General features: G+C 49.6%; 1 protein-coding gene across 1 annotated transcript in view; it reads left to right on the top strand.

The window, feature by feature from the left end:
- Positions 1–9338, top strand: part of TMCO4 (transmembrane and coiled-coil domains 4) — a 129599-nt gene that overhangs the window by 74387 nt on the left and 45874 nt on the right. The window lies entirely within an intron of this gene.

The raw sequence follows: 9338 nt of genomic DNA, 5'->3' as shown, positions 1-9338 counted from the left end.
TTTTTTTTTTTTGACGGAGTCTCGCTTTATCACCCAGGCTGTAGTACAGTAGCATGATCTCAGCTCACTGCAACTTCCGCCTCCCAGGTTCACTGATTCTCCTGTCTCAGCCTCCCGAGTAGCTGGGACTACAGGTGCCTGCCACCACACCTGGCTAATTTTTGTATGTTTTTAGTAGAAATGGGGTTTCACCATGTTGGCCAGGCTGGCTCAAACACCTGACCTCAAGTGGTCTGCCCGCCTTGGCCTCCCAAAGTGCTGGGATTACAGGCGTGAGCCACCGTGCCTGACCGGGCTTCTCTCTTGTCCAAGACAGATCTTCCCGCATTACGTGTGTGTTTCAGACAGTGGGAGGTAGGGAAGTCGGGATGAGGAGTATGCCTAGAAGTCACAGCTTTTGCTTGCCTTCAGTCCCTTGGCTAAGTCTCAGCCCTGTGGCCACCCCTAGCTATGGAGGAGTCCGGGAGACTTCGTCTTTGGCTGGGTGGCCGCATGCCCAGTCAAACTCAGGAGTAAAGGACAAAGGGGAGAATGATATTGGGCAGCAGCCAGCAGGGTTGGCACAAAGCTCCTGCGGGATTTGAATACTGTTTAACAAAGGATTTTCTACTGTGGTAAGTGGAGTGGTGTGGGGGTGTGGAATACGTGTATTGGCTCAAAACCAAGGAAAAGGAATAGACTGATAAAACCAGGCTGGGCATCCAGAGTTCATCCACTCCCCTCGTCTCCTTCCGTGTAAGCTTGTACCCAGACACCCCCAGATAACTTTCATTTTCTTTAGAGTCTTCACATAATGAATTGCCTTTACTACAAGTCCTTGAGTCAGAAAATTCCTCTTTCCATCTGACTTACTACCTTATCTTGTCACTTAGAGCCAATATATTGTGCCCCACCTTCCTATCTAGAAACAGAACAGTTGTCCCTCCCTTGTCACTCTTGCCTTTTTACCCCTCACACCCGGGGGTGCCTTCTGTCTAATCTCCCCAGCTCCAAAAGGGGTCCTGCAGCACTGCAGCCATTTGCCACAAGGCAGATCAGTCCAAGGGAAGTTGCTCTTGTAATTGACTAGCCCCGTCTCCTGGGGAAGATGAGATGGTGGCTGGGTAATGGTTTGAGATGAAAGGGAATTAACCCAGCCGGGGGCTGCCTGTTGGCCTTGGAGGAAGCCAATTTCAGCAGCAGGTGCACTCCTGCATAAATGAAGGTCCTGACTCTGCTGATTAAGACATCAGAGCTCAGGGACCGCAATAGCACATGCATGATTCATTAGATGAGAATCAGGTAATAAGGAACGTGCAAAGGCTGCCCTCCTCAGGCCTGATGTTTTGCTATAACTGGCTGTATTCCCTCCAGACACCTGTGTCCTTTTTCCCTTCAGGGCCGGCGACCTGTCACCTTGATTGGCTTCAGCCTGGGAGCCAGAGTCATCTACTTCTGTCTGCAGGAGATGGCTCAGGAGAAAGGTGAGCATGGATTATTGACACAGACAGAAATCCCTTCACAAGCTTGTTCCCCGGGACAGAGGTTCTGGGCCAGGGGCTGTGAGCCTTGCAAAATGTGTTCCCAGTTCTTAGAAATAATAGTTAAAAGTTAAAAATAGTTTAAAAATCAAGAAAAATCATCATCAAACTTTGGAAAATTATTTTTTGTACATACATTAGAGTAGATGCAAGATGGACCATCCTGTAATAATGACATTGGCTTTTGCATCCTGGTGCACTTTCTCAAGTGGGAATGAAGGGGACAAGAAGTTCAAAATCAAGGTGTCGGCAGGCCCACGTTCCCTCTGAAGGCTCTAGGGGAGGATTTTTCCTGTCTCTTCCAGCTTCTTGTGGCGGCCGGCAGTCCTTAGCATTCCTTGGCTTGTAGACACATCATTCCAGTCTCTGCCTGTTGTCTTCTCTTCTCTCATAAGGACAGTCAGTCATTGGATTTAGGGCCCACTCTCTTCCAGGGTGATCCCATCTCAAGATCATTTACTTAATTATATCTGCAAAGACCCTTTTACCAGATAAGGTCACATTCACAGGTTCTGGGTGGACATATCTTCTGGGAGTTCACCATTCAACCACACACAGACACCTTTGGGAGTGTGTCATGCTTCCAGTGTCATCCTTTCTGTGCAAGGCAGTGAAAAGCTTGAGGGCCCCTGCTCCTGGCCTTGGGTAGGTGAGGTCTCCAGGGCAGAATGCTGGTTTTGGACAGATCTGCCAGCAGGGACTGCCTGTAGGAGGGGCTGGCTGGGAGAGTGAGTTGCCGAGCCTGGGGCACCTGGAGTGGTTCACTGCTCCTGGGACGTGAGCTCACCTTCTCTCAGTGGAATGTAGCAGCGGCAGGACTCTGAAGGCAAGAGAAGGAACTCAGAAAGAAATTGCTGAACCTGGGAGCGGGGGGTGGATGGGAGAGAAGTGTTGGAACTTAATATGATTTGGCTGTGTCCTCACCCAAATCTCATCTTGAATTGTAGCTCCCATAATCCCCGCATGTCGTGGGAGGGACATGGTGGGAGGTAATTGAATCATGAGGGCAGGTTTTCCCTGTGCTATTTCTATAATAGTGAATAAGTCTCACGAGATTTGATGGTTTTATAAAGGGCAGTTCTCCTGCACGCGTTCTCTTGGTTGCCGCCATGTAATACATGCCTTTGCTTCTCCTTTGCCTTCCACCATGATTGTTATTTGTTGCTGCAAAACAGTCTCTCCAAACACGGTGGCCAAAAGCAGCAATAACTGATCATTTCTCACAATTCTATGAGTTGACAAGACCGTTTCCCTTTCCTGCCTGGGCTTAGTCATACAGTTGTAGTCAGAGCTGGAACACCCAGAAGGTCCAAGTTGACCTCACTCGTGTATCTGGCCATCGGTGCCGGTTTGTCGGCCAATGCAGACTCCTCCCTGCTCTCCAAGTCTACGTCTCCCGGGGAAGCCTTTGAAAAGTTGCCATCCTCTCTGCTGTCATCATTTTGCTTCTTTGTTTGTCATCTTTCCCTCTCTGGCAGCAAACCATCTATCTGCCAGGCTCATTACCTAGAGAGATGTAGTCTTATTAATAGAACTGATTCTTCATTTAGAGGAGAAGGCATGTCTCTGCCTCCAGCTAGCATAAATGCTATGTTAACTTAAGATCGTTAGTACAGCCAAGCCTTTAATTCCCCTGCCAAACAAATTGAATTAATTACCATTAACCATTTGGCTATGGTAACCGGAAGTGAGGTTGACTATCAGCTGTCCCCAGCATGTGAGACTGGAAACTGGAAAGAGGGACAAGGAAGGCAGGTGGCCTCTTGGTGACAGGGCTGGTTAGTGTGACACTGGGAAGTTCCTGCAATACAGCCTTTTGGGGGATGGTTCCCAAAGCAGCTTCCTTCCAGCATCTTTCCTGCTTGCTGCTCCCACCCCTGGATCCTCATGGCCCATGGGTGAGATTTGGGTTTTGGTATTAGGCAGACCTAGATTTGGCTGCTAGCTTTGCCACTGAGTAGCTGTCAGACCTTGGGCTAGTCACAACCTCCCTGGGCCTCAGCTTCCTCAAAGGATATGAGCTTTGTGCACTTACCTCAAAGGATCATGGGGGGATGACATAATGAATGTGAAAGTTCCCTGGCCCCAATTTGGGTACCGTCAGTAAATGTCTTCTGAATTCCAACCTGAGGACCTACCATGCACAGGGAACCGTGGTGAGTGTTGTATAGATGTCAGAACTTGTCATTTTGTTTCCGCTCTCCAGCCCCACATTAGACATGAACTCCAGGTAGGCAGGGTCTGCCTTGAGCCCCGCCGCCCCCACCCCCAGTGCCCACCGCAGTGTCCGGTGCACTGTGAGTGGTCAGGAAGATGGAGGAGCTGGACTTTGGGTGAGGGAATGAGGCATGTGCTACTGTGCCCATGAGCTAGTGTAGACCCACCAGGTCAAAGGCAGGCTGTGTTCAGATCACATTCCTTCCTCACCGCAGCCACAAGAGGGAGGTTCCGCCAGTCTCCCTGCTTCAGATGAGAAAACTGAGGCTGAGAGGTGAAGCGATGAGAATCCTAAGTGCCAGGATTCAGGCCCAGGGAGTCTGGCCCTGGAGCCCTCCCTCCTAACCACTATGCTGTATTTGGCAGAGGGCAGCTGGACTAGGGTAGGGCATCCCAGAGGGTTGGCCAGCACGGGCAAAGGCGGGGCTCTCAGGGATGTCTAGAAATGGTGGCATCTGGTGTCTCTGCAGCCCACATAAGAGGCCCCCCACCTGGGGTGGTAGGAAATGCTAACAGGTGAGGGCGGGAGCCTGGCACTGTGCCAGGCTAAGGAGTTGGAAACAACTGATTCAATGCTGGGGAAAGATTGAGGTCTTTAAACTGTGGAGTGAATGAGTAACTGAGTGGATCTTGCCAAGGAGGACCTGGGGGCGCTGGTGCTGGGCACCCTACAGTTCACACACATGCACACACACACACACACACCCCTGCACACATTCATACACGCATCTGCACACACTCACACGGCAGCAACTCGGCAGATCCCAAGGGCCTCTAACGCCCCCGCCATTCTCTAGATCAGTGCAGATGTTCCAGCATGAGTCACAGGGCCCCACTCAAGATCTGCCTTCAACACCTTCCCCTGCCTCTCTCCACCTCACACGCCGGGCTCCAGCAGACCAAGCTGGATTTCCAGACAATGTTCCCTCTTGGTCCATCCTCTGTATCTCCTTTTCTAGATAATTCCTACTCATTTCTCAGGTCTCACTGTGTCTGGAAATTTTCCCTCCAATAATAACGATAATAGTAGTAGTAGCAGCAGTAGCGGTAACCACAGCAGCACACACTTCTGGAATACACTGTGTTTTCATGCACCAGACACAGTTCTAAGGTCATCATATGTATTATTTCATGGAATCCTTCCAACAGCTCTGTGAGGTAGGTACTATTATCACATCCATTTTACAGAGGAGGAAAGAGAAATGCAGAGCGCAGGGATTTGTCCGAATTACACGGCTGGGAGGTGGCAGAGCAGGCAGTCTGGTCGGAGATTGTGCGGTCTTCACCCTGTGCTAGACTGTCTCTCCAAGCCACACTCCATTCTTCCCTGAACATCTTTCCCAGCACTGGCCTGTCTCCCTGTTATTCCTCCTGCTTGCTCATCTGTCTTTCCAGTCCACCGGTAATTGTCACCTGGAAGTACACATCAGCACCACGCAGGCAATTCTTTTCCCAAATATATATATATATGAGGCCCCTATGTGGAAGGGATCAGGCACCTCTATTTTGGAAATAGCTCCCCTGGGCAATTGTTTGTGTAGCCTGGCCAACACACAGGGCGAAAGTGGGCAAGGGCCCTGTTTCTCCTTCTTGTCACTGTATCCCTAGCCTATCACAGTGCCTGGCACATACGAGGTGCTTGATGGACACATGACCTAAGAGCCAAGTGAAGGAATCGATTCTGCATGTCAGGGACAGCGCATGCCCTGCTCAGTCGTGTGTGTCCCCAGTGCTTCGCACAGATGAGAACAAACATTTGAGGGTACAAGAGAGTCCTTTTAACGTGGGCACCACAGGTCTTCAGCATTTTATTTAGAAAACTTTTTTTTTTTTTTGAGACGGACTTTCGCTCTTGTTGCCCAGGCTGGAGTGCAATGGCATGATCTCAGCTCACTGCAACCTCTGCCTCCCAGGTTCAAGCAATTCTGCCTCAGCCTCCTGAGTAACTGGGACTACAGGCTCCTGCCACCACACCCAGCTAATTTTTTGTATTTTTAGTAGAGATGGGGTTTCACCATGTTAGTCAGACTGGTCCCAGACTCCTGACCTCGAGTGATCCACCTGCCTCGGCCTCCCAAAGTGCTGGCTTTACAGGCGTGAGCCACCGCACCCAGCCTGGAAAACTTCTGTATTGACAGATGAGTAGGTAATAAGCAAAAACGAAAAAAGAAAAGAGAGAGAGAGAGAGAAAAAAAAAAGAAAACTTCTGTGTTTTAAAAGAATAGAAGAAACTAGCATCTGAAGCTTTCCAAATGACAAGAATTTGATAGAAATCTGACTCCAAGATGAACCCAGTGGACAGAAGTGCAGCTGGCATTTTCCCGCCTGTTGTCACCTTCAGAAGGAAGAACTTGGGCACAGAAAACTCTAAACACAGTCTATTTATTTATTTATTTATTTATTTATTTATTTATTTATTTATTTAGAGACGCAGTCTCGCTGTGTCGCCCAGGCTGGAGTGCAGTGGCGTGATCTCGGCTCACTGCAACCTCCGTCTCCTGGGTTCACGCCCTTCTCCTGCCTCAGCCTCCCAAGTAGCTGGGACTACTGGTGCCTGCCACCAAACCCGGCTAATTTTTTTTTATATTTTTAGTAGAGACAGGGTTTCACCGTGTTAGCAAGGATGGTCTCCATCTCCTGACCTCGTGATCTGTCCGTCTCAGCCTCCCAAAGTGCTGGGATTACAGGCGTGAGCCACTGTGCCCGGCCACAGACTTTATTTTTTTAAAGACAGGGTCTCCCTGTGTTGCCCAGGCTGGTCTCAAACTCCTGGTCGCAAGTGATCCTCCTGCCTCAGCTTCCCACAGCACTGGGATTACAGGCATGAGCCGCCACGCCCAACCCCCACAGTATTATTATTCAGCCTGATAGTTTCCCCCCTTATTTCATAACATCCCATCCCTGTCTCGTTCATCATCTAGACAGGAGGTGAGAAAAGATGCTGGTCATCCTCTGCCTTGACCTTGGTCAAGAACACACTGAGGCTAGGTCCAGTGGCTCATGCCTGTAATCTCCATACTTTGGGAGACTGAGGTGGGAAGATTGCTTGAGCCCAGGAGTTCAAGACCAGCTTGGGCAACATAATTTGCCTCTACAAAAAATTAGGCAGGCGTAGTGGCACGTGCATGTAGTCCCAACTTGGGAGGCTGAGGCAGGAGGATCACTTGAGCCCAGGAGGCTGAAGATGCAGTGAGTCATGATCGTGCCACTGCACTCCAGCCTGGGTGACAGAGCAAAAGCCCCACTGAGAGGGGTCTGTTCCTTAGTTGGCCATGGCTTATTTCAAATGTGAGCAGCAGGTGTGCGCACATTCATAGACTTGTAGCCAGCTCTCTCTGTGGGACAGAAGGCAGCCCCTCCCATGCAGGTGGGTGCCCAGGCCCTACTCCAGTTTAAAAGCCCCACTGCCCATGCCGGCCTTCACAGCATCACAGCATCTCCAGGGGGAAGGAAGATCTCTCTGATGCTAGATCTTGAAGCCATTTATATCCCCAATTTTCCTTTTTCTTTCCAGAGTGTAAGGGAACTCCTGATGGTTTGTAGAAATGGGGAGTTGAAAACTCACCCACTGCAGAGGGGAACAGAAAGGTCCTGATCCCGAGAGCCAAGCACTCGAGTGTGACCTCCCCGCTTTGGTGACCTAAGGCCAAGGAAGCTGGTGGGGACCAGAGCAGAGCCCTTGTCGCCAGACTGCTTTAACCCACCCCACAAAGCACAAAGCAGAACAAATCAAAACAGGGACATAGTGACATACTTGTGATCACAAAAATACACGCACACTCGGGGCCTGGCCCAGCACCAGGCACTTGCAGGGCATGGCAAGATACAGGCGTCTGCCGTCGTAGATGACTGAGAAGCTGCCAGCTTAGTTGCCACAAGTGTGTGAGCTCTGGAGTCCGGGCCTCTGGTTTGAATTCCAGACCCACCACGCACCCAGTCACGTAACCTCTCTGAACTCCACTTACGTGAGACATGGCCAATAATAGTATCTACAATAGTATCTAGGAGGATTGTGTTATAGGCGATTATGCATAGAAATGCTGGCCTATAATAAGAACCCAGACGTACTTGCTGAGCATTGATAATTTCCTAGAAACTGTTAGTAAATGGGAGTAGGCACGTCATATTATAGCAATCCCTCCCCCATGGATGGCGTGGACCCTGGACCTAGCTGAAGAAAAATTGGCCTCCCACAGGGTCAGGGCCTCCAGTTTCCACTCCTTCCCATGGCCACAGCACTTCCTACCCTCTTCCTCAACCATTCCCCTCCCCAGTCCTTGCCTTGTATTACCAGTGGGGCATCTTCACATCTCCGAATGATCAAGATCGTCAATGAATTCTTCACCCTTTGCCCAGGGCTGCTGTTTCACGTCTAATTCCTCCCAGCTCCACTGCCTGATTTCAGGCAGCCCTGCTGTTTAACACCCAATTAATCTGCACACTGAGAAGACCCTCTCCTAATTACAGGATAGCTGTCATTATCTGAGTTAAGGGATATAAAAGAGGAATTACATTTGAATCCACTAATTGTTTTCTGGAGTCCGCTGAGAGCTAGTAACGAAATGGAGCAATAAATCCTAGAGTCACCCAGAGCACATAATCCTTCCACCAGCCTCCTCTCTCTACTGCCCCTAACAAAACTTGTCCTTCCTTCTCCCTCCCCAGGAAAAGCTGCCTGTGGAATTAGCTGTCTTCACAGCTTCCTCTCCCTTTTGGGGTGATTCTGCAAATACCAGGGGTGGCTCCTGTAGGGATTGCCACCCTTCCCAAGGTGCCTCTTACAGCCTGGCCTGCCCTTCCCTCGAGCTCAGTGTGGTCAGCTTCCTTTCAAATAAGTGTTGAGACTGCAAGCCCCTTGAGGGCAGAGATTGTGTCTGACTCACCTCTGTGCCTCCTGTACCTGGAATAACACCAACAGAGAGTACATGCTGTATAAGTAAATAGAACTTGAATGTTATCAGCATTCACAGTGTATCAGTCAGGATAGCCTAGGTTATGCCACAGTGACAGACATCCCCAATATTGAAGAGATGTGGTACAACAAAGGTGCATTTCTCACTCCTGCTATCTGGGTACCCAGGGGAACTCTAATTGTTGTAGATGCCCAGGTCGAGGGAGTTACGTATCAACATATGGTTCCTCAGTAGTATACAGAATGTGGTGAGTTATGCACTGGTCCTTAAGGCACCTTTACCCATAAGTAATACAAGTAACTTTTACAGACATTTTCATTGGCCAAAGCAAGGCATGGAAACATTCCTCACATGAAGGAGGAGCCCGTAAATGTCTTCCTACCATGTGGTCAGAGACAGACAGCTAGAACCATTTGGTAAACAGTATACAGCTTATTCCTTTTTTTCTCTCCATACTAAACATTTTTACTGACATTATTTTATTTAATTCTCACAAGAGCCCGTGAAGTAGGCACTGTTTTTTTGTTTTGTTTTGTTTTGTTTTTTTGAGACGGAGTCTCGCTGTGTCGTCCAGGTTGGAGTGCAGTGATGCGATCTCAGCTCGCTGCAAGCTCCACCTGCCGGGTTCATGCCTCAGCCTCCCGAGTAGCTGGGACTACAGGTGCCCGCCACCACGCCCAGCTAATTT

Source organism: Mandrillus leucophaeus, unplaced genomic scaffold (genome assembly GCF_000951045.1).
Source record: "Mandrillus leucophaeus isolate KB7577 unplaced genomic scaffold, Mleu.le_1.0 Scaffold426, whole genome shotgun sequence".
NCBI lineage: Eukaryota > Metazoa > Chordata > Mammalia > Primates > Cercopithecidae > Mandrillus > Mandrillus leucophaeus.
Note: the sequence above shows the minus strand (reverse complement) of the source record. Positions and strands in the feature narration are given on the sequence as shown.